Raw genomic sequence first — 26,417 nt, forward strand, 5'->3', positions numbered from 1 at the left:
GCTGCACCATCTTGCTAGCCCACAAAATGTCTATGGACTCTGGTCCTATGAGGTCCCAACTTTACCTCTCACAAAAACCACATGTTTATTATACGATATAGCTCCAAATGCATCACAACCTTTCTAAAGTTTATTAATAGTACTATTGAAGAAAGGTTGAATATTTTCTTCTTGTCCTTTAGAAGTATATTAATTTATACCCCTGGTTTTCAACCCACGTTTCTATATAACTACCGTTTCAAAAGAGTTCAGCCACAAACACTGTGACACGAGAATTTTATATATGTATAAGATATTTATGTATGGGATTAAATAAAACTAAACTGAGTTGTTTTATGGGAGCGGACCCAGGAGATTTTGTTTCGCTCACACTTTAGCGTGTAAGTATTTACATCTCCTCTCACTTTCTCCGTTCACTTTTTATACCCAGCTGTACTTGTACGCAGGGTATTATAACTTTGATTGGATAACGGTTGGTTGAACAGGTATAAAGGAATCGAGTGTTATGGTCCATTTGGGAGAGGCACCTTTGGAACGCACCTAGTGGCTAGTGATAGCAAACAAAAAGGTGCCATGGCAATTTTCAACGAAATGAACACTAGATGTCGCCACCGCCGCTGTGAAGCCATTTGCAAAAAAAGGCAGAAATAAAGAGGAAAAAAGAAACACGCTGTTTCCGGAAAAAAGGAGAAAGAATAGCGAGGTTGCGGATTGTTGCGGTGGAAGTCCTGAACTTCCAAAAAAGTTGGAAATCTTTTCTCAAAGTGGTTGTAAAGCAGTGAATAGGTGCTAACCGCAATTTATCTGGCAAGAGATTGCACAATTTCGTTAGGTGCAAAAGCTAGGGCAGCGCGCCGTATACAATCGTGATTTACCTGTTCCGAAGGCATATCAACATATATACGTGCCAACTTATGCATAATTAACTACTTCAGGAAAAGGGAGCAGCTGCGGCTCGTAAGTATAGGCAAGAGTAAATCTCTGGTCTGTTTTACGCGGTTCCTTATTCGCGCTGAAGGAAGGGAAGCAGCGACATCGGGTACCCCGAAAACAACCACAACCAAAAACCACACTTTTCATTGACTTCAGTTGTAAAGTCGTCTCGTGGACAGAAACTCGTCCATTGAGGAAATATACACCCATCCATATATATAAAGTTACAGCTGCAAAAGCCGGGCTCTCCGTGAGATCTGCAAAAATTTGCTTGTTCGTTAAGTCTCAGAGCACACATATAGCAGTCATCATCAAAAACACATCGTCATATCGAGCACGACAGAAATTGAATATATAAAAAAAAATCTTTAAGATGTACATACTGCTGCACTCCCCACCCTCGAGCGCAACCGCCGTCATCCGCGCCAACACCAAGTGCTAGTACTACCAGACGCAACCACAACCATTTCGGCGCACCACCCTCGAGCGCAACCACCACCATCTGTGCCAACCACCAACGTCAGTGGCCCCAACAACCGCTTCGACGCGCAACCACCACCAATAGCGCCAACGGAACCGCGCGCTGGCATCATTACTGCGTGCAACACCGCGCGTAACCACCGGCAGCGCCTACCCCGACGAACCACAACTACCAAGCTTACCACCACCAACAGTTAACACGACAGCAAGGCCGCTTCAGATAGGCCCACCGACGCAAGCCGGGCACAGCAACAAACGCCGGCCAAAACAACCAGCAGGGCCGACCCGCATAGGCCTGCTGAAACAGTACCGGTAACACCAACTGTAGTAACAACAACCAGCAGGGCGGCCGTATATAGGCCTGCTGCAACACCAGCCTTAACAACAACACCAGTTGTAGTAACAACAACCAGCAGGGCCGCCGCATATAGGCCTGCTGCAACATCACCTTCTTTAACCACAACAACAGCAGGGCCCAGAACACAGGCCTGCTGCAACGACACATACAATAACAACATCGTTTAGAACAGTGGGTGAGTTCGTTCCGTACTACGGACCACTATAATCTATTAAATTGAGAGATTCCAAAACCAAATTTGATCGTAGGAGAATGTAAAAATCACAAAAAACAAAAATTTTAGTATTTTAAAATTATAGAAAGTATCATACTTCCTAGATAAAGCAAATTACACACATACATTTACGCTTACATATGCCATAAGCATAAACGTTTAAAAATACTTTAATTTCAGTTCACTAGAATTATGAATGCGCTGCTTTAGACGAAGCGCCTTGAGAATGCCCTACGCCCATTGATTTGTGTATTGCTTAATTGAACGATATGAATACATAGTATAGAATACTAGGTTTATAAATGATTTGACATATATTTACTGTATTTTGACTATTCTATTTCGATGATTCAAATGTGACTCAGGAACGTAGCAGAACCAATCTTGTGTACCACGTTCAATGAGTCCCAGGTGAACATATAGGACTATAAACAAATAATTTAAATTGATCCATAAATGCCAAAAGCGTGTATAAGTACGCTCCTTTGTTTAATTGAAGTTAGAAGTATAACCAAGAAATTGAAGAAAATGAGAAAAGGGTGTTAGAAAAAAAAGAGGAACATTTTTTCGAAATTTTCTTTCACTTTCCTAAAGTTCGGGTCTTTTGGATATACGCTCACATAGAACTCACAAATATATATAACGACACGTTCGTACCAAGACAGCGTCATTGAAGTTGTATAAAGATATGAGTCATATGTGACTCATGAACTCATTCCAATACGCTAATATGAGTCACATATGATTCATCGAACAGGGAAGTTGCCAATAAACTTCCATGATTACTTTTTTTTTGACTTCTAGTTTTCCTTCAACTAACATGAAAAACTAAATTAAGATAAAATAAAATAAAATGAAATAAACTAAATTAAGATAAAATAAAATAAAATGAAATAAATTAAAATAATTAACACGAAAATAAAACCGAGAAAAAAAATATATCAAATTTGTTCAATGAATATTAAATTTGAATTTCAGAACATTATAAAACGTGTGAAATATATTAAAAGGGTTCCGTACTGATACTAAAATTTACGAATGGGTTTAATGATACAATTTTTAAGTATATTGTATGCACCTGCAAGTTGAAAAATAGATAGAGAGAGATAATTTTATTTCTGCATTTCATCAAAAAAGGATCTACAGTAGTGAACGTGGAAGTACCAGCAAAAATTATTAACAAAATTTAAAAGTTATTTAATTTCTTCTATTTACCTGTATAAATTTTAAATTATTACATAATGAAAGCTATGCAAAAAAATATCCACAAAGATTTCGAAAGGAATTTGAAAAATTGAGAACTGCTTTAGAACCTTGAACATTTTGGAATTTTCAATAAATTTTTGTCTATACAGTTTTAGACGGATAAATAAAGCCTGATAAGGATACGGAGAGTTACAAGTAAAATTTTGGATTTTTTTTCGAAAACCTTTTTAAAGTTATTTTTAAAATCTTTCAGTATACCGTTAATTTAACTAGTTGCTAAAATTAGCGAAATAAGAAAAAAAAGGCAAAGTTAGTCTTAACCTCAGAGGTTTACCTAGTATGTATTAAAGATAAATATAGTCTAAGTCTTCAACAATAATGAATTGTCAATAAATCTAAATTGCAAATGGGAATTCTGAAGTCTCCTTTCATTTAGAAGGCACATAGGGCATACAGGTAAGGGGCCACCGAAAAATAGGTGCGTCGGTGGCCATGGATTTGAGGGTGGGCTCAGTACCGGGCGTCGCAACAACACCCGCGGCGCCCCCAAGTTACATTCGACCCTCTTTGTTTATCCCCCTTTTGTATTTATTTTCAGCATTTTTTTCCTCTGATTTTCAGAGTAGTAACCGGTCATGTCCGGTTCGGTAATTGTTTTTTTGCGTTTAGTTTTTTGAGTTTTTTTTTTTTGAATTTTTAATTTTTGAATGTTTAACGGTCTGTCCGTGGCATCCGGTTTGACCGGATGTCGTTTTAGTTTGAATTTATAAGCGTTTTGAGTCGTCTCTGCGCTTTTTTGTCAGTTGATTGAATAGGCATGATAGGAACTTTTTTTGTTATGGCGCAGGACAGCAAGGTTGGCAAGAACACAACCCAGCCGACATGACTAGCCACAGTGCAACCCCAGATCATGCCGACTGCCTTCGTTGCTGCTCCCATAGGAAATGCGTAATCCATAACACGAGATAGGTATAGATTTCCATATATAAAAATCAGTATCTACAAAAAATTAGATTAAGCCATGGCCGTCCGCCCGTCTGTCCTTCTGTCCGTCCGTTAGCACGATAACTTGACGAAATATTGAGATATCTTCACCAAATTCGGTATACGAGCTCATCTTGACCCAGGATAGATTGGTATTGAAAATAAGCGAAATCGGACGATAACCATGCCCACTTTTTCGATATTGAAAATTTAGAAAAATGGAATTAGTTAGTTCAAAAACGCTAAGCTAATGAAATTTGGGAGGTAGATTGGTTTTATGGCGCAAAACATTAATTCAAAAAATTTTTGGAATATGGGCGTGGCAACACTCACATTTAGAAGATAAAATTTGGAAGTGTAAGAGGCCGTAAATCAAAATCAGTTAAATATATTACATTTAAATTTGGCAGAGACACTATCCTTGCCAAATTATATACATAGACGGAATGAAGATAACTAAAATCGGTTAAAGACCACGCCCACAAAAGCGTTTCGAGTGCGCAGCTGGGTATGTAATGTTCGGTTCCACCCGATCTTAGACTCTCTTAGTTGTTTTCTATAATTTCCACTAAATCTCTCCGTCCGAACCTCTTGTTCTAATCTTTCTCACTCCAACTCTAACCCCAGCTCCCACTTCCACTCACTCTACCGTTCCGACTCCCAGTTCCAATTCCATCCCCACTGACTCTTCCAATCCCAGTCCGATTTATACTCTCACTTCCACTCCTGATCCAACTCCCATTCTCACATCCACTCCTATTCCGCACAAAATTCAGCAATTTATCTCACAAAATTCGCACAAACTTTCGCCTGGCCTCCATCAATACAATCTCTGCTACTGAGTTTAATTTAACTCCGCACTTTGCAATTACTTCCGTGTAATGCTTTTTGAATACAAAAACAAAGAAAAAGTACTCGAATTTCGTATTCATTGTCACAGAGCAATGCGTAAATTAAATCATTATTTTATCTAATTCTTCGTGAGGCAGTGCATAATATTTTGTTAGCAGCCGGTGATTTATACGCATTGCTCACAATGAAGCCGGTAATTTTAATTACAAGAAATATCGCAAGATTGCGCATCCACGCATTCGCGGCGCCAACCACATTTAGCTAAACATATCAATGCACAATTTCGCCAAGATTTAGCCTCTGGCTAGATGTGCTATTGTACTTCCATTGTGTTTCAGTATGTGAATATTTAGATATGAATATCTGATTACTGGTTTGTATGGTTTTTGTCTTTGTCGGTTCGCAGCCAAGATGCTTGCTTGCAATGATACTCGTAATATGATTGTACAAACGCGCCCACTTTAGCCAGTGAGTATTTCGTTGGATGTATGTATATATGATTCAAGTTTATTGTTATGCAAGTACAGTGAACCTGCACGGCGCATAAAAGCGGAAGGAAGCATTCGTCATTGTACATAAAAAAGTAAAGTTTCGTATTGAAAAACAATTTTATAAGTAATCTTACTTAGAGAGAGGCTTATCTTCAAATGATTTCTAAAAGCCTTTCTTCTTTTATTAAAGGTGCGATTTTTAGTTGTTTTATGCATTTTAATAATAAGCAAAAAGTCCTCTTAAAGAAAGAAATCATGAATAATCTTTAAAATCGAATCTTTTGCTGGATACTGCAGGAAGTGGCTCGCGTCTGTAGGAAGGATGGTGGATCTTTAGTTTGCTTTTGGCTGGCATAGTAATCATAGGAGGTCATCGGCAAGAGAGGAAATATTTGGTGCCACTGTTTTGGGATAATCATGTGCAGAAGAAACTAGGCAATTCTGGTATATTTTAATTGTCGTCATTATAGCCAATTGAAAGGGGTAGACGAGTTACTCTTTGTACCACACATGCCCGCTTTTTGGTTTGGTTTGGTTCCTCAATTATTTACTACCACATCTTTTGCTCTTACGCTGCTTATATCTCTTACTATTACATAACTCATAACTATGCATAACTTACCGCTTTTAATTCAAGCAAGCATATTCACAGCTTAGTAATATTGATAACTACTCGCCTGTCATGGCTTGACACATTTTAAAGAATGCAACTTCTTGTTGAGCTCCGTACTTCGTTTTCACAAAATGTATTTATCAATTATTGCTTCTTCTGCTGTTTCGCAGTTCCGCTTACGATAATTTGTTTTGTCCTTTTTTTTGTAATTGCGCTATTTTTTTATGGTTGACAGTTTTGCATTTCTTTTTTTTTCGTTTCTTTCAACCGGGCTTACCATAACTTGGTCATGCGCGTCACGCATGCGCACAATTGGAATGCTCTCATGCTAAATATTTTTCGCTATTAATTTAATGTAAACACGCAATTGCAAGTTTGGCCAAAAAGGTGCAATCAATTTAAGTAAAAAAATGTGTTACGGAAGAAATTGCAATGCGCGAAAATTATTGCTTCTCGAATATTTCGTTTCGTAATTTTGCGAAAATTATTTTTCATTACTGATTTGAAAAATTGGGTGCAGCAAAAGCGTGCAGAGTTGTTTTTGTATTATTTGTTTGTTTTTATTTTCTTGTCGCTTTCAAATATATCACTTGCCTTTTTTATCCCATAAATAAAAATCCAACACTTTTTCACTTCACACTTTCATTTGCAAATTTCGATTATTTTTTCAACGTTACGCTTTTATAGTCGAAATTTCGTTTTTTCATCTCTCTTCACACTTTGCTATCAATTTCTTTTACTTTCAATCTCCTTCACTTCCCTTTTTTACTATATTACCGTTAGCGCGTGTTTGCTCCGCGGATGCACTTTGTCCAATGAACGTCACGCGCTTTACCTATAATTTCAAAAACTCTTCACCGACTGCATTCATTGCACAGTCGCATTGGTTGCCATAGCCATGAGCGAATCGCCCAAAAACCAAACACTTTTGCGAAAGCTTTCTTCCTCACTCAGCAGCTTGCACACTCAATTCCTCCGCACACTCTCACTCCCTGTTATTGTTTATTTCATTTACCTCGTTTTCTTTCAATTTTAAATAATTCGTTATATATCGCCCGTCTTTGGCTCATGTCTGCCAACTATTCCGGTTTCATTGTTAACTTTTTAGTTTTGGTAAGGTGGGAAGACCAAATTTGTTAAATTTTGTTTTTTTTTTCATTTTCTTTGAAATTCGCTGAGAAGTCATCAAAAACGAAATTTTAGCCATTTTCATATGCTACGCAGCGTTGTCTACAGTCAAAGGTGTTGTGCAAAAGCGGAACAGCGCATGTAAAGCGAACTTTAGAAGCGCGTCTCTCGGCTCGTCTTGACTCATTAATTCACCATTTTTTGTTGCTTTGAGTAATGCTTTATTGGCTATTTAAATCTATGTTAAAATATTGTTTAATTTGTGTCAAATGCGGTTAAATGCTCATCCAAGTCACAAAATACTTAATCAATAATTTGAGCCCACAAACATTTAAAAGCCAATTGTCATATTGGATTCTAGTAATTCGACGAGGCAACGGAGTCTGGTAGGTCTTTAATTAGCGTTTAAGCGCTCGATCTATTTTGTTTGCCTGTCAGCGTAAACATTTCTTAGTGAGTGCCACAGCGACTTCGTCTATTCTTAAAACCAAAACACCGAAAGCAGGGCGCTTTTATGCGCTTCTCTGTGTTCCTATCAGTTTTCTCTCCTTAATACTTCTAAACGATCTAACCTACATTCTACATCCGCCTTCCAACCATATATAAGGTAAGGTTGAACTGGCCGGTCATAAAGACCCCACATAGACTGAATGTTTCCATAGTGTTATCAGAATTTGTTTGACGCCCAATTAGATGACAGAAATTTTGTTATACAATAACTTCGTTCTCTTGGCAAATACTAGAAGTATTCTAAGACCTAACTTAATAGCTGCATCGAGAACTAGCAACTCTGCTGCCCCTAGTACCTGGAACTTTGATCTCGCGATCGCAGGATATGAGTACGGAACGAGCTAAACCGTTTCTTCCTTCAGCTCGTACCTCCTACATTTGCTGTTACTGACGAGGCCTTGGAGTGTCTACAGTCGATTCATCGCACCCTCCTTGGCCAACTTATGGACCTTTTCGTTGCCTTCTATCCCTTTGTGACCGGAAACCCAGTATAAATGTATGTGCTGGTCTGAGTGAAAACCTCCAATGATTGTTTGCATTCCAAGACACTTTTGGCTGCCTGACTATTAATGTATTTGTTGACACGACTTGACGCTTTCTCCAGACTTTCTGTTGCTTTCTTCACGGCAAAGATTCTCGCAGCCTGTAGGATCTACTTAACTCTGGATCGCCACAGTAAACAGCAGACCCGACACCTTCCGTTAATTTGGAAACATCACTATACACATTCATAGTATGTTTCGCCATTTCCGCACCCTTCCGCCGACCGACCGTCTGTATTGTGGCCCCAATATCTATTTCGAAGCTCACGCATGGAAACGCGTTAACCGATTCGAACAATATATCAGAAATGAGAGACTGATAAACGTGATATTACCTCGACGGCAAAGGTCACTTCTTATATTTGAATCCTTCAATGGTTGTAGCTTCTTCGCCTCCAACAACAACAACATGGAGCGAGATCAACTAAACTGAATGCGCCCCGCAAAACATGCGATTAGTAGGGAATGAGCGTAAAGAATCCAGGATGAAGTCGAGATATCACGTTTGGTTTGAGCATGTCCTATGGAGAGACTAATTGTTTTAGTTTATGCCTTACCGGAGTCTATCGCACTAGTTCTCGTTTCACTCAACTTTGTACTCTTATGGGTACTCTTTAACATGCCTTTGCACCTCTACGTTTGCGGACGAACAATTTTTCTCTGTACCCCTGGACCGGTCCTCTTTCTATCTCTATGGGGAAGTGTTATTCAATTTAAGACTGAGATATCACAACTATACCCATCAGGAACTAGTAAAGATCAATTAAAGCATTTTGTAGACGGAGGGATCAATCGCGGCCCAGTGTCTTTATGAATTAGGCGGACGATTTTTTTGCAGAGATTTTAGCGCGGAGAACTTTTAAAATCCAATCTGGAGTCATGCGCTGGTCCGACCATATTTTGCATACAGTTGTTGCATTCTCCTCAGCATTTAATATTGTATTGGTTTTTAATACCAGAAGTTGGGATATCGCGATCGGAATCGCTTTCCCTATCAATGAATAGAAGTGTTCTCTCGCTTTATCCAATCAATTTTCGTCGGCCATTGAATGCGTCTGCCATCCGACCAATTTGATGGCCTCACCTTTTTCTCACTGGCTGTCTCTCTTCCGGTCTAGGCAGCTTTTTTCTTTAACAAAGCAACGCGACATTCCTAGTTGTACCAGATGTGTCTTCGGCCTCGCCGGTGCCTGTAATGGTCGCTCGAATAATGTGCAATGGCGTACGCTGCCTATATCTCCAAAGTAGAAACTATTGTGGATGCTCATCCTATGAAGACGGACGCGAAAAGAAATAGGGCCAAAAAGAAGCCATGCGGTGATGCTGACCTGTAGCTGATCTTACCGTCAAATACATTGGTCTCCTGAACTTACGAATCGCTTTTTTAGGCCAAACCCGCTGTGGCCAGGAGTGCCCGTGCGTGTACCTTCTAAATTAAAAATTATAGCGCCCATTCCGGAGAAATATAAATCGTCTTGTTTGCAGTCCTGGACATCGGCAGAGAAAGTTATGCATCAACTCCTCTTTACTCCTTAAACTGACAGCTTCTGTAGAGAAAGCTTGTTGGTATGTGCCACCGTTGGCTATTAGCACCTTGAGACCTCGAAATCTTTCCTATTGATCTTTAGAAAATCCGTTGATCTTATCACATATTCCTCTATTTTCTTCAGCAGATAACCCAGCGGTGGTCCTACAAAGCTGTTCGCCTCGCTTATGTCCATTTCGGTACCTATCCCTTCAATATCGCTGTGTTCCGTGATCCAGCAAAGAGAGACATTTATTGACGCCAGCAAGGCTCGACACTTCCGCATGACATTCGGCTCTACCACGATGGATTCTAATACCGTTTAGGCGGCCTGCATTGGTGGCTGTGACAATCACAGTGGGACCGTATTATCCTAGAGCAGTCTGGCAGCTCTCTTTATGGCATAGACTTGCGCCTGAAAAAAAATTTGAGGAAAGGCGCAACCTCAATTTTGTTTGGCTTAAAAATTCAACTCAGCACTTTGGCTTTGATTTAGCTCGCTGTTGCTCATCTGTTCACTTTTGTTTTCATTTCGAACTCGTATGCATGTATGTATAATTATATAGGTAAATATGTATGCATGTCCCGGCGGTCAGCATAAATAATTTTTATACTCAGTTGAGCAGAGCTCACAGAGTATATTAACTTTGATTGGATAACGGTTGGTTGTACAGGTATAAAGGAATCGAGATAGATATAGACTTCCATATATCAAAATCATCAGTATCGAAAAAAAATTCGATTGAGCCATGTCCGTCCGTCCGTAAAATTTTGAGGTATCTTGATGAAATTGGGTATGTAGGTTCCTGTGCACTCATCTCAGATCGCTATTTAAAATGAACGATATCGGATAATAAGCACGCCCACTTTTTCGATATGGAAATTTTCGAAAAATCGAAAAAGTGCGATAATTCATTACCAAATGTGGATTAAGCGATAAAATTTGGTAGGTGAGTTGAACTTATGACGCACAATAGAAAATTTGTAAAATTTTGGACAATGGGTTGAAGATATCATGATGAAATTTGGCAGGAACGTTACTCTTATTACTATATGTCTGCTTAATAAAAATTAGCAAAATCGGAGAACGACCACGCCCAATTTTTAATAAATATTTTTTTTTAATTCAAATTTTAAAAGAAAAGTTAATATCTTTACAGTATATAAGTAAATTATGTCAACATTCAACTCCAGTAATGATATGGTGCAACAAAATACAAAAATAAAAGAAAATTTCAAAATGGGCGAGGCTCCCCCCTTTTTCATTTAATTTGTCTAGGATACTATTAATGCCATAAGTCGAACAAAAATTTACCAATCCATGTGAAATTTGGTAGAGGCTTAGATTCTAGGACGATAACTGTTTTCTGTGAAAAAGGGCGAAATCGGTTGAAGCCACGCCCAGGTTTTATACACAGTCGACCGTCTGTCCTTCCGCTCGGCCGTTAACACGATAACTTGAGCAAAAATCGATATATCTTTACTAAACTCAGTTCACGTACTTATCTGAACTCACTTTGTATTGGTGTAAAAATGGCCGAAATCCGACTATGACCACGCCCACTTTTTCGATATCGAAAATTACGAAAAATGAAAAAAATGCCATAATTATATACCAAATACGAAAAAAGGGATGAAACTGGTAATTGTATTGGTCTATTGACGCAAAATATAACTTTAGAAAAAAACTTGGTAAAATGGGTGTGACACCTACCATATTAAGTAGAAGAAAATGAAAAAGTTTTGCAGGGCGAAATCAAAAGCCCTTGGAATCTTGGAAGGAATACTGTTCGTGGTATTACATATATAAATAAATTAGCGGTACCCGACAGATGATGTTCTGGATCACCCTGGTTCACATTTTGGTCGATATCTCGAAAACGCCTTCACATCTACAACTAAGGGCCACTCCCTTTTAAAACCCTCATTAATACCTTTAATTTGATACCCATATCGTACAAACACATTCTGGAGTCACCTCTGGTCCACGTTTATGGCGATATCTCGAAAAGGCGTCCACATATAGAACTAAGGCCCACACCTTTTTAAAATACTCATTAACACCTTTCATTTGATACCCATATCGTACAAACAAATTCTAGAGTCACCCCTGGTCCACCTTTATGGCGATATTTCGAAAAGGCGTCCACCTATCGAACTAAGGCCCACGCCCTTTTAAAATACTCATTAATACCTTTCATTTGATACCCATATCGTACCAACAAATTCTAGAGTCAAGCCTGGTCCACTTGTATGGCGATATCCCTAAATGGCGTCCATCTATAGAACTATGGCCCACTTCCTCTTAAAATACTCTTTAATACCTTCCATTTGATACACATGTCATACAAACACATTCCAGGGTTACCCTAGGTTCTTTTTACAACATGGTGATTTTCCCTTACTTTGTCTCCACAGCTCTCAACTGAGTATGTAATGTTCGGTTACACCCGAACTTAGCCTTACTTACTTGTTTTACTTTCGTTTGCTTGTACACCCGAACAGTTTTAGTTGTTGAGCGTCAAAACCAAACAAATGAGCTCAATAAAAGAGCTGTTTAAATTTAAAATTTATTGTCTTAATAAACGAACGTTTGAAGTTTTACCATTTTTATTTGGCCGAATGTTTAGGCAGGATGCCTAACTTTTCCGCATCTGATTGGGACCCCCCCAATGCAACTCTGCAAATCGATACTCGATACTCGAATTAATTTATAACCACCCACACCATCACCCTCATGCATGTGCATGCATGTACATGCGCGTGTATGTGTGCTTTTTGTCAGCACTCATGCATATGCATGTCGGGGTTGATGTGTGGGTGCCTTTCCCCTCCAAAACGGAGGATTTTGCGGGTCAACGGTTGTAGCTTGCTATACAACCGGCCTCTTTGACTTCAACAGCCGTACCATACGCATCTGCCGCCAGCGATCTCTGCCGTGTTCCAGCATATTCAGGTAATATTGTAACAAGTTTATTATCCCTCTACCCAATAAAGTGCATTTTTATAACGAGGAAACTCCTCCCGTGTTCTTCTTTCTTTTCTATTGAGTGAATCATCCATTGAGCGAGATCGACCCTTGTGCGCCTACCCACTGCCGGTTTACGACGCACTCAGGCCGAACATTTGGTCCTATCTCACCAGGAATTTGGAATACAGTACCTATATACAGTCCACATCATAAGATCATAGCTGTCCCCACCAAAATTACAAAAATTGCCATAAAAAGCTATCCGGAGAATTTTGCCACAGCCAACAGCTATACCACAAAATTTCGATAGTATATTATTTAATACCAGCGTGCAAAACACTGAGCAAGCGACAGCCAGGTTAAGCCATCAGCAACACCACAATTCATCTTGCCACATCACCACAAAAGCCAGAGTAAGTGCAATATTTCTTGCCACATTTTTTTTGGTTGGTTAAAAACAATAAATAAAAAGTGCGAAAAATCATTTAAAGTGCCATACGTGATTGTAGTTAACCGCGAAAAGTGTGAACAAACTGTGTAGTGCCAAAAAAGAAAATAAGTGCAAACGCGTTGCATTAACGTCGGTTAAGATTCCTTGTGACTATCTGGTCTGTCCCCCCACCAGCGGTAAGGCTCTCCAGACACAGCACAGGGAAGAGGCGCACATAACCTCACTTTCACAAAAATTTCACGCCATTTGACTGCGGCAAAATTTAATTTCTTTTGCTTCACTATTATTTTCACTAATTTCCTTAATCAATCTTGTTACACAGTTTTTTGTTCTTTGTTGCATAAGATCTATTTCACGGTTTCACACTTTTCGTCGAGTTTATATCAACGCGGGCACTTCGTATACAATACAATTTAACTTGGAAGTGGCGAGTGGCCCCCTTTATTTACACAAAACACATTGGTGTTGCTCCCCCCTGCTCCCTGTTTTACGGCACAATAATCTGCAAAGTCAGACAAAAATAAACAAATTAAAAGTAATAATCAATTCTGCGTAATTTTAATAGTTGTTGGTTGGGTGTTTCGCTCAGGTTTTTCAAGTTTATATCCCTTGGTTAATTCGCTCTCCCCTTTTCAACCATGAACATGGACTCCTACATTAGATTGGCCGATCGAATAATCGAATTCGAGGCCGATTTTAATGATATCAATGCGGCTCTGCACACTATACACACTCTTGCAATACAGCAAAAAGAGTTGCAAGCTAAGTGGGACAAAGCAGAGAACGCCCTAGAGGAGTTGCTTGGCTCTGACACGCTCGACGCAAAGAAAATTGCAGCGGTCAAGATCAAGCATAAAGCGGCATATGCCGTATTCCTAAGATGCATGTCGAACATGGCTGAACTTCAAGCCAAATTGAAGGAGGAAAAAGACAGGGCAGTCAAACCTGAGGGAGAACGTGCACGCGAACATAGTATCCGCCTGCCAGCTTGTGATACTGAGGTGTTCAAGGGCGACTACCTATCTTGGCCAACGTTTCGTGACCTGTTCACGGCCATATACAAAAACAACAGTCGCCTAAGCCCGGTAGAAAAGTTGTTCCACCTCAATCAGAAAACTCAAGGTGAGGCAAAGGACATCGTCAAGAAATGTCCCTTGACAAATGAAGGCTTCGAAACAGCCTGGAAAAACCTATGTGAGAGATACGAGAATAAGCGGATTCTCGTAAACTCACAACTACAAATTTTGTTTAATCTAAAAAAGATAGATAGCGAGTGCGGCAGCTCTATCAAAACCTTACAGCGCGACATAAATAATTGCTTGGCATCTTTAAAAACACATCAGATCGATGTTTCAAATTGGGATGCGATTATTACCTATTTATGTTCGACGAAATTACCTGAAAATACGTTGGCTCTCTGGGAGCAGAGCATTGACCAAAAGACGGACATATCCAAGTGGGAGGATATGGACAAATTCTTGTCAAATCGTTTCCAGACACTTGAAACCGTGTCTGGTTTTACAGGGAATGCCACTTCTAAAGTGCAAAAATCAAACACGTCGCGCCAGTCGACGGAAAACCCTACAAAAAGACTTGGTGCTTTTCAAACCAAAGTAACCAAGCAAACAACAAAATCAATGTGTAAAATGTGCAAATCTACGGAGCACAGATTACGCAACTGTTCACGCTTTTGCGATTTAAACCCGGTAGAAAGGATTAAATTCGTCAAATCCACAAATGGCTGCCTGAATTGTTTATCCCCAGGACACACAGTGACGAGGTGCACCAGCTCATATAACTGTTCCAAATGCCACTCTCGTCACCACACGCTCCTGCATGCGGACACACTTCAGCAACCGGCGGGACGAAATCCCTTCAAAGATGCGGATAATGCCCCATCAACTTCGGCACAGGCAAGGAAAAGACAGGAATCGGGACAACCACCTTCCTCTGCAAATCAGAATGTCAAATCCTGCCATGCCAATTCCAGCACAGGCGTGCTATTAGGAACTGCTCGCGTACACATTCACCATAATGGTACCGACTTCTCCGCGCGGGCATTAATTGATTCTGGGTCTGAATGTTCCTTTATAACTGAAAGACTGAAACGCAGAATCAATTTGCCAGCGAGGAAAATGCATGCCCATGTTTCAGGCATCACAAATGCGGTGTCAGCTCAGGTGAAAGAAGCATCCAACATCGAACTACGTTCACCAGTGGATCCCTGCTTCAGCCTGACTACACCCGTACTAGTTCTAACGAAACTCACTGGGAATCTTCCATCCTGCCATATCAACGCAGTGACTATGCAGGCATTCCCAGACTTGATTTTGGCAGACAAGAGGTTCTACGTCAACGAAGACGTAGACCTCATACTTGGCGGAGACATATATCCCCACATTATAATGAGCGGTATAAAGAAGAATGTGCTAAACACACTCTTAGCCCAAGAGACAGTGTTCGGTTGGATACTAACCGGTCGTATCGAATCACCGAATCCAACGAAGAGCATTATGTCTTTTTACAACGAGGTTGCGTTAGACAATCAACTCAAAGCTTTCTGGGAGGTAGAAAATGTACCCAAAAATAAAATATTGAATGAGGATGAAAGGTACTGTGAACAACTATTTAAAGAAACAACGCAGCGAAGTGAGAATGGAAGGTACACCGTGTCACTACCATTCCGGCAGGATTACCCTAACAATATTAACTTAGGACCATCCCTGAAGCGTGCATGCTCTCAATTCTTCCGGAATGAGGGGCGGCTAATAAAAAACCCTGATTTAGGAAAAGAATATGTTCGAGTGTTGTCAGAATATGAAACGCTCGGACATATGAGAAAAATTGAAAAGAATATTCCATCCGACGATTCGGATAATTATTTCCTGCCCCACCACGCCGTTGTAAAAGCAGAAAGTACAACCACCAAGGTACGCGTAGTATTTAACGCCTCGAGCCCTACGGCCAACGGCAATAGCTTAAACGGAATTCTCCTCCCAGGCCCAGTTCTACAAGCCGATCTACCCATACTTATCTTACGATGGAGACTATACCGCTTCGTATTCAATAGCGACATCGAAAAGATGTATCGACAAATTTGGGTGAACGAAAATCACACCAAATTTCAACGTATTGTGCATCGCACTTCCCCGAATGACCCTATCAGTCTTTACGAATTAAAGACGGTTACCTTCGGAGTGAATTGCGCGCCATATCTCGCGATAAGAACGCTCCTACAACTAGCAGACGACGTCTCAAACTCGCACCCTACAGCGGCTAGCATACTGCGAGAATACATGTATGTAGATGATGTGTTAGCGGGTGGACATACGATCACATCGACTATTAAAGCCAGAGATGAAATTCGTCAAGCCCTACAATCAGCGGGCTTTCCACTTTGCAAATGGACCTCCAACTCAGAGGACATTCTAAGGGACATCCCCAAAGCAGACCTGCTCAATGAAAACTTCCTGGCATTCGAAGATACCAGTTCAGTGAAAGCATTAGGTATTCGATGGAATGCCCTCTCCGACTTATTTTATTTTCAAGCAGGGACGCTGGACAACCCGGAAAACATTACGAAGAGAGCGATACTATCAGCAATCGCCAAACTTTTCGATCCCTTGGGATGGCTGGCACCAATGGTCATTGTGGCAAAAATACTCATGCAGAGTATTTGGTTGGAAGGCACCGCTTGGGACGAACCAGTATCTACCAGTACGCTGGAACGATGGAAAACCTTCACCGACCAATACCATGAAATCGATAAAATCCGGATACCTAGATGGGTCAACTTTTCACCAGGAACCGACATCGAGATCCATGGATTTTGTGACGCATCCGAGAAGGCTTATGCAGCAGCCATTTACATGCGCGTCAAAACGGATGATAATGTCTGCACGAACCTGCTTCTAGCCAAAACCCGAGTAGCCCCAGTGAAAACTCTTTCTCTTCCACGTTTGGAACTTTGCGGAGCGGTGCTGTTAGCGGAAATCACCCAATCAATTTTCAGGAACCTCAAGTTGGGACCAGTAAACGTGCACCTTTGGACGGATTCAACTATCGTCCTCGCATGGATAAGGAAACCGCCGTGTTCCTGGTCCACTTTCGTCGCACATCGGATCACCAAGATCATCGACATGGTCGGAAATAAGGACTGGTTGCATGTAAACTCAGAATCTAACCCAGCAGATTTAGGTAGCAGAGGATTACCTGCGTCTGAATTGGTCAACAATTCGTTGTGGTGGCAGGGACCTTCTTGGCTGCAAGAAGACACTTCCCAATGGCCAGCACAAGAAAGTGACTACATCACCTCCGTAGAAGAAAAGAGGGCGAAGACCTGCGCAACAACAACAGTAAATACTATCGATGTTCTTCAACGCTTTTCAGACCTACCTAGGGCTTTACGGGTGCTCTCATACGTAATGAGGTTCTACCGAAGAACTCACCCCAAAACAAAAAAATCATTTCAGGTCGAGTCACCTTTAATCTCTCCTGATGAGATCAAATCAGTAACCCAAATCTTAATTAAAATCTATCAGAAACAACATTATAGTTCCGAATATAATGATCTAAAGGCCGGAAAACCAATTGGAGGGAAAAGTGTAATACTCTCACTTAATCCCTACTTAGACCAAGATGGCATCATTCGGGTAGGAGGGCGACTCGGGGCGTCAAAGGACTTAGCTTTTACTGAACGCCACCCAATCCTCCTCCCATACAACTGTCGGTTATCCCGGCTGACAGTCCTAATGTTTCATCAACAAAGTTTGCATGGGGAGAACCAACTCATGTTGCGTCTGATACGCACCCAATACTGGATACCTAACATCAAAACCATGATTAGGGCTACAATTCACAATTGCAAAGTTTGCACTGTACACCGAAAGCGTGCTCAGACCCAACTTATGGGTATTCTCCCTCGCGAACGCACGACATTCAGCCGTTCATTCACGAATACTGGAGTCGACTTTGCCGGACCCTTCGACATTAAAAGTTACCGCGGCAGAGGGTGTCGACTATCCAAAGGCTATATCTGCCTTTTCGTGTGTTTTTCCACACGAGCGATTCATCTGGAGGCCACTACTGACCTCAGCACCCCATCATTTCTTGCGGCTTTTGCCCGTTTTATATCTAGACGCGGATGTCCCAAAAACGTCTACTCCGACAACGGTACAAACTTTGTCGGAGCTTCACGATCCCTACGATCGGAATTCAAAACTTTCATGGCACAAGCCCGAGACAATGCTGTCTCGAAGTACAGCCACCAGTCACTCACTTGGCATTTCATCCCTGCGGGCGCTCCCCACATGGGAGGGCTGTGGGAGGCTGGAGTGAAAAGCTTCAAAAGCCACTTCAAAAAGATAGCCTCACCACACAAATTTACATTCGAGGAATTCCATACACTCTTGTGCCGCATCGAGGCATGCCTGAACTCGCGGCCCCTCAGCCCGGCATCCAATGACCCAACGGACCTTGAGCCGCTTACTCCAGGTCATTTCCTCACTGGCGGCCATCTACTGGCTCCGCCAGAGCCGGATGCTAGTGAGAGCCCTGCCTCGATGATCAATCGGTGGCAGAAACTCAAAGCCCTCCATCACACTTTCTGCAAGCGATGGAAAAGCGAATATCTATCCGAACTTCAAAAAAGAGTGAAGTGGAAGCATCCCAAACAAAATATAAAAGTGGGAGATCTAGCTGTCCTCAAAGAGGACCACTTATCTCCCAACGAATGGAGGTTAGGTCGAGTTGTCAACGTACACCCCGGCGAAGATGACCGAGTACGCGTAGTCGACCTCAAAACCGAGAAGGGTCAAGTCAGACGACCTTTGGTCAAACTGATCCTTCTTCCAACGGAAGAGACGGATTGCGAGAAGGCTAAGTGCTCCTCCTAACAATCCCTCCGTTCCTCCATACCCCTCCCTTCAAAAAAAATCAAACCCAAAACACCATTTCCCCCGACTACCTACAATTAGAGGCCCACGGTTGTAATAGCATAGAAAGCAAATTAAGGAACCTGCGTCTTCGTGTCTCTCTACCCCTAAGCCTGCGTTTCTCCCGAGCCATATATTATAATCAACCCCCCGGTCTCGTGATGGTGCGAGTCTACCGGAGGGGAATCCTAAAACGTACTACGCGATGGCAATGGGGAAAGGGAGCGCGGGACATGAAGACGCGTTTCAACCACGCGCCGTGATGCCCCGCTATCCCTAAGCTTATGGCTATGCCCTAATCAACCCCCCGGTCTCGTGATGGTGCGAGTCTACCGGAGGGCGATCCTACATCTTCTCTTTTTTTTCTCTACCTCCGGTCTCGTTTCGAGTCTGCCGGAGGGACTCCTACACCTGAATGCGGAGCGAGACGCACGAAGACGCGGGAGAGCGTACAAAAAGCTCGCAAACAAAAAAAACATTTTTTTCGATCTAAGTTTTTTTAACAAGACTAACCGGGGGCCCCCTGAACAGAAAACCCCATAATTCACTCGCTCACCCAGAGCGAGGACACCAGAAAATCCCCGAATTCACTCGCCCGCCCCGAGCGAGGACACCAGAAACCATCCCATTCACTCGTTATCCCATAACGAGGACAACAGAAAAACCTACCGCAGAAGGGCGAACCGATCCGCCACAGAAAACGGAGGCATGCTCCGGCCCATTAATATTTTTAAAATTATAAATTTTTTTTAAAAATCGAAAAATTAGCGAAAAGAAAAACTTTTGTGTGAAAAACTGGTAACAAATTATCAAACTAGTTAAAATGCAAACCTAGATGCGTATACATATCGTACTATGTGGGCATATACATTAGTAGTAAGTCAAGTTCTAAACTCACCCTCTTTTGTTCACTGATTGAGCGTTGCGTGTTGTGACTGGATGTGTACCTTGTTCCACCCCAGATAAATTTGGTACTTCCTGATCCATGATTTCATCAGTTTTCACTGGTTTCATAACGTCCGCAATGAATTGTGGATGCACATAAGCGTCACGTATTTTATTAGGAAGCAAAATGACCCCTAATTTTATTGAAAAGGAAATATGAGGTTTTCCATCGCACATATTCATTGATGTAAATACGTTATATCGTCTATGAAAGCTCAAACCACATATAAAAGGTGTGGAGGCGATTTGATATAATCACTTAAAAAATACAACGAATACAACAAGAACAGTTGGTTGAACTTTCACCGACGATATATATTTTAGACTACAAATTATACTAACCGTGAGCTACTGTGCTTGACCTCGACATACGTGTACGTGAATCATTCCACATGCGTGAAATGTCCTCTGTTTGCGACTCACTGACACGACCCTTTGTAGTCGTACCATCTTTCTGGTGCTGTGTTGCAGATAATTCGGTCGACAAACGTTTACGATTAGCTAAAACTGCGTTATTAAAATTGGTTGTTCCATGGACTGGCGTTCACGCTTCAAAAAGTCCGTATCTAAATACTGCGACATGCCGGCCCCCCCGCGACAGTGCTGGCGACCCCAAGTCCCTCATGCATCTGGGGGGTGGGAGGGTGTTGTGACCTTGAGGGTTCCAAGATGGTCGGGCTAGTACCTTGATGGTGCTTGTTACCGGAGGGACCATCAACATCGATAACACTCCCCAAGGCCTTCGCGGAGTGGTTTTCCGAAAATTAGATTCAAGGAATAATGGATACAGTTTCTTTGTCGGCATTGCGCATTTAACTGTAAAGGAAATAATATCAATGGTTTATAGTAGAAATTTTCCACCCATTGGGGTTGTAAATAAAGTAAAAATACAGTAAAAACAAGATATTCTCAAAATTTGCTGTGAAATCCTACGTCTTCCGTCCCGCCAACGTCAGGTCGTCTGAAATCGAAAACAAATGCTCCACTATCCCCGCCAAACGCGGAAACCCTACCTTACAGTAATTGGGATTGCAGACGAAAATATCAGTTCCAACCCCAAGTTACATTTTAAGCCTTAACGAGTGCGGCCAGTGGCTCTTTGGTCAATAGCGTTGTCAAAATCCGTCTGTCCAGCCTAAGCTAACACAATGTAGGTTTTAACCATAATTTGCCGTTCTCGAATTTTCAACGATCTTTTTAACCCAATACGTTCTTTCTATTTCCTTTAAAACTCATACAAAAGCTTGCTTTCACTAGTTTATTTCATTTAATCGCGGTTGCCTACTTGAGTTTTTCTTCTCCGGCTCTGCTCGTGCAATATGAGGCACGTTAAAGATATCATCATCAATGGGACCATTTATCAAATTACGACGATGATCTGCCATTCCACAGGTGTGTCATGGCCTTTTTCGGCTTTCTCTGCACTTTGATCATCTTCCACAGAATTCCGCACATAATCATTGCTATTTGGTATATCTCCCGTAACAGTTACACTAACGTAGGTCCAATCTTCGTCTGTGAGAACTCCATTGATGGCCGTTCTATGTTGTTAAAATTCATGTCCAATTTATTCCATTTATTAATTTGACGTAGCAAAGGATATATGAACTGCAAGCCCAACCCCAGAAGCCTTTGCGCGAACGTATTGATTTTTGAAGATACTCCACGGAACGTTGATGGCTGCAGGCAAATGGATTCATATAAAAGTCTGCATGGCCACAGCGTTCTACTCTGCCCTGAACAAACGCAGTCGTGTGCACGACATCGACAAAAGTAGCGTCGCGAGGGTCCAATTTATCATTCACTCCGGCGGTGATGAAGAGTGGCATGGCAGGATCAAGACCCGTTATTCTAGGCAGCTGAAAGGACCCCGAACTTCTTGCAATATAATTAGCCAACTGCGCAACCAAAGATAAACCTATGACATGCATATCGGATCCGCCCATTTCCATAATACGCTCCACCAATTGTGCCACACAGGCTCCTACGTGTTTTGTATTATGTACCGCGCTCAAATAGCATGGACCTTGTGCCAAAATAGCCCAATCCACCTAAATGATGTTGTATTTATCACGCACCAAATATTCTTGACGCAATCGTTGCAATGGATTCATAAACATATCCGCATTATAGCCATGTATAATAATTTTTGTTGGATAACGTGGATTAAAGTTAGAGTTTGTTAAGTTCGATTTGTCCAACTGTTTCATCTATTAGCAAGCATTGTCGATCCATTGGATAACGTCGCGTATACAAAAAAAAGGGTATTTCCTGGTCCGGGCATTTCCCTCCAATAACCCAACGACAGGGTCCAATTATTATCTCGGGCAGTTCCGGCGCACTTGTTGTAGCTGGAGATTTCGTAGTAGATGGTTCACGCGGGGTGACATGTTGGCCATAATTAAAAAAAAAAAAAAAAAGGATTTGGCATGACAATTGGGTAGTAGAGAATAGGCTATAATCCATAAGACCAGCATTAATCCCGGAATACTCGTGGTATATTTTCGTCTTTTTGATGTGCGGTACCTTTTTATTTTATTACTTAAGCTAAATATTTTTTGTAAGTACGCTTCAGAATTTCGGTATACAGTTTTCAGTTGTCACTATTTGGTTGGATCCATGTCGAATTTTACACTTTTTTCAACATCTTTCACGTATTTTAAAAATTTTCGTTATTTCAGGCCACCATGTAGTTTTGTACATCGATTAGAGATTATTGACCAACGTGGTCAATTTGACATGTAAAACAGGTTGAAAGTGCCTGAGAGCCAAAGAAATCGTATTCGGTATTCAAAAATGTTTGACCGATTTGAAAAAAAAATATGATACTTTAATCAGCTAGATGAAGGTTCTAAATTTTTAAAATGATTAAGAGGGAAAACAAATTGTGTACACTTATAGTCACAATAGTCATCATCGAGCGCCCATGTTCTCTTTTGCAATGATATTAATTTGTTCCATATTTCTATTTAATTTTAGATTAAAAGTAGCCTAAAATTTAGCTAATGCTCTTGCTATCGCAGATGAACAAATATATGTACTTTCAATGTTACGTGGCGCCACACAAAGCGCATCAATATCGGCACCTTTGTGATGCACACCTAACCGATATGAACCGACGACATCGTTACGGACATATCTCAAATCATTGGGTTTACCACCAGCACGAACACATTTCTGGGTATTCGTGGCATGAACCCATTTCACGATCAGGATCTACTGTGCCCAAAAATATCCATGACAAAATCTGCAAAGAAAAAGAGAAAAATCCATTAGTGCATACATCAATGGGCATCGCAAAAGTGTGACAACTGACGGCGCGGCCGACGCCGCAGTTGGAGCACCCCCTTTGCGATGCCGGTAACCTGAAAAATACTAAAAACGGAACGATACCGGCATACTTACCCATCCACTGTTCTGGATCTCCACCACCACTCACCTGAAAAAGAAAAGAAAATGTATTAAAAATCTGAAATAACATAAGAAATATTTATTTCAGTAAAATTATTGAAAAATATTTTACCACTTACCTTCTTGTCCAGCAATGCGTAAAATTCCACATGAATTGAAGCAAAAACGGTAAAATAAATCTTTCGATTCATTTTTGTTTTTGCTTCATTCTCTATTCTGGAAGGCATATTTGTAACCAACGTATGTACATATGTATGTATGTATGCCTACTTGGTTCGGCATATTCTATTAGTGCTGCATCAAATGACGCACACTGGTACCGAAAACTCGCAAAAGAAACAAAATCGGGATCGGCTTTTTTGACCCGGGCAGTCACAAAACATGCTTACGCAAAAAAAAAAAAAAAAAAATACAGGCAAACACCTCCTTCAAAATTAATTGCTCTCATTTACAAACAAAGAAAAAAAAAATATTTTTTTCTTTTTGATTTCTGATTTTTTTTGCCGTCGGTACTGTCTGCTTTTTGGCGGGGGGTAGGAATTGTTGTTTCCCAACAACAAACATCACAAACAGTCATTATAAGGGCTCGGTACAAAAACAATCCGAGTCCCGAAATTAAAGAATCCCGACAAGACAAAATCCCGAAATGGGAAAAGTGAACTGTTTCTACCGGCCTAGTGTGCTACTGCCCCAGTGACCTAGTTTCTTTTCAAGGGCAAGCAAGTACCTGTATGTATATATATACTCGTACACCACAAATTCACCATGCCAGCTGTCAGCTAACCAATAAATACACGACAGGGCTGCATGCAATCTAATAATGATACGTGCAGATAGAACGCGTCGTGAAGAACGCATCGCCAATCTGCATGTAAGCACCGGCAGTTGGTACATGCTCCAATTTAATTACGATGTTCGCTATTCTTCATGAGCTTGCGCACAAAATTAAATACATACCTTCGTCAGCCTCTACGCTTCGTTTTAAACTCGGTTTATTCATACATTTTAACGTACGTTTGTTAATACAACGCCACGCGTATCACGAAAACAAGTAATTTTGCGCGGGTGGCTTGGAATCACGTCCGCTCCAACCTCCCACACACCGCAATCTTGCTGGTTATGTTGAAAAATATAAGCTGCTCGAAATCACAGCCCTAACTATTCTGCAAAAACGCTCTCATCACTCCACGTCATTTGACTAGTCATTTTACGGTGACAGGTTACATTCGTAGTCACATTTGCATGGGCGTGGGTAGGTTTGTGACCAGGTGTTTTGTAGGGTAATAATATAATACACAACTGACGAAATACATGCGCTGCAGCGAAAACGCGCATCACCCAACCAACCTCACGGCCACTCGCACATCCATAAAATGCCACAGTCGCCCTGAGAGCGACACGACACGTTATACGCTGGAACGGAGACCTCGGCCTCTTCGTCCAGCCCAGAAAAACCTCAAAACCTTCGAGTCTGGAACGGAGACCTCTGCCTCTTCGTCCAACCAACAAAAAAACCGCAAATCTGGAATGGAGACCTCGGCCTCTCCATCCGGAACGACAAAAAAAAAAAACCAAACAATAACAAAAAATGGTGCCACTCTGGAACGGAGACCTCGGCCTCTTCGTCCAGCCTTACTGGCCATCGACAATACAAATGTTACATTCTGAATTTCTATATTTAAGAATTATGTCTAATTCAATGGCAAGAAATATTCACTTCACTGTTCATAACCGCTAATTCTTTCATCTTAGCTCAGGTGGCAGGCTAAGCAAGTCGGAAAGGATTTCCGGCCATTTTGCATCGCAGACGAACTCCTCATTTAGATTGAGTTTAGTGTGTAAGTCTTATAATAATTTTTCTCGTTTCAGCGGAGGTCATTGGCGGAAAACGATGTTGCGTATCGCAAGGGGGGCCGGCATGTTTAGGCAGGATGCCTAACTTTTCCGCATCTGATTGGGACCCCCCCAATTCAACTCTGCAAATCGATACTCGATACTCGAATTAATTTATAACCACCCACACCATCACCCTCATGCATGTGCATGCATGTACATGCGCGTGTATGTGTGCTTTTTGTCAGCACTCATGCATATGCATGTCGGGGTTGATGTGTGGGTGCCTTTCCCCTCCAAAACGGAGGATTTTGCGGGTCAACGGTTGTAGCTTGCTATACAACCGGCCTCTTTGACTTCAACAGCCGTACCATACGCATCTGCCGCCAGCGATCTCTGCCGTGTTCCAGCATATTCAGGTAATATTGTAACAAGTTTATTATCCCTCTACCCAATAAAGTGCATTTTTATAACGAGGAAACTCCTCCCGTGTTCTTCTTTCTTTTCTATTGAGTGAATCATCCATTGAGCGAGATCGACCCTTGTGCGCCTACCCACTGCCGGTTTACGACGCACTCAGGCCGAACACCGAACAAGGATTACGACTCACAAGGCGGCGACAATGGGGATCCTACCAAACTTGAACCAAGCTGTCGGTTTTATGGAGTTTATTAAGCGTTCCATCACAGGCCTCCATATTTAATTCAATGTCCCACTAGGAGAAGGAGAGCTGCGAAAGATCAGCTATTGAGCACCTGCCTAGTTACTAATTGAACCAATGGGAACTTCAAATGAGAGACTTCGACACGGAAAGCAGAAGACTTGTAGAAGGCCATAAACGACGTAAGGAGATGATCACCTGAGGATCTGCTGTTGGGTGAACCAAGAAATCCCTCTTCAATCCGATAAAGGAAAACGATATATACAAATTTCATTGTAGCTGTGCTTTGTCGAACCCAAGTGAGCCTTTTCAGCCGTTAACTCGTTTATCATCACCACTAAAGCCCAATCCATAGAGTAGACGAAAGGCTAGGTTT

General features: G+C 41.4%; 1 protein-coding gene and 1 pseudogene across 4 annotated transcripts in view; both read right to left on the bottom strand.

Moving 5' to 3' along the window:
• The window catches only part of LOC137249817 (uncharacterized), a 41,509-nt gene extending 17,932 nt beyond the window's left edge, over positions 1–23,577 (bottom strand). Inside the window, exons 1-4 of one of the 4 annotated variants that reach the window (XM_067781767.1) lie at positions 23,542–23,577; positions 23,223–23,383; positions 20,479–20,952; positions 20,090–20,270 (exon numbers count right to left, since the gene is read on the bottom strand). The gene's annotated coding sequence lies outside the window, so the exon portion shown is untranslated. Of the gene's footprint in view, positions 1–6,140; positions 6,971–20,089; positions 20,271–20,478; positions 21,559–23,177; positions 23,384–23,541 lie in introns of those variants that run through there. The other 3 variants (XM_067781765.1, XM_067781766.1, XM_067781768.1) reach the window with 3 other exon arrangements.
• Positions 21,693–22,744, bottom strand: LOC137248511 (pancreatic lipase-related protein 2-like; annotated as a pseudogene).
• Positions 23,578–26,417: the final 2,840 nt, after the last annotated feature.

The sequence above is a fragment of the Eurosta solidaginis genome, chromosome 4 (assembly GCF_040869045.1).
Source record: "Eurosta solidaginis isolate ZX-2024a chromosome 4, ASM4086904v1, whole genome shotgun sequence".
Taxonomy (NCBI): Eukaryota; Metazoa; Arthropoda; class Insecta; order Diptera; family Tephritidae; genus Eurosta; species Eurosta solidaginis.